The sequence below is a fragment of the Rhinopithecus bieti genome, unplaced genomic scaffold, assembly GCF_001698545.2.
Source record: "Rhinopithecus bieti isolate Rb0 unplaced genomic scaffold, ASM169854v2 scaffold_81837, whole genome shotgun sequence".
Lineage (NCBI taxonomy): Eukaryota > Metazoa > Chordata > Mammalia > Primates > Cercopithecidae > Rhinopithecus > Rhinopithecus bieti.
The window spans coordinates 1,920-2,131 of record NW_016829818.1 but is presented as its reverse complement, the minus strand read 5'-3'; positions in this window follow the sequence as shown (position 1 = coordinate 2,131).

Below are 212 nucleotides of genomic sequence, written 5' to 3'. Positions count from 1 at the left end.
TATTTTATTTTCCTGCTTTAAGGTATAATTTACAATTAAAATTGTATATATTTATGATGTACAATGTGATGTTTTGATGTATGTATACACTGTGCGATGATTAAATTAATATAATTAACATATCCATCACCTCACATCGTTATGTTTTGTGGTAAGAACATTTAAAATCTACTCTCAGCAATCTTCAAGTACACAATACATTATTATTAGCT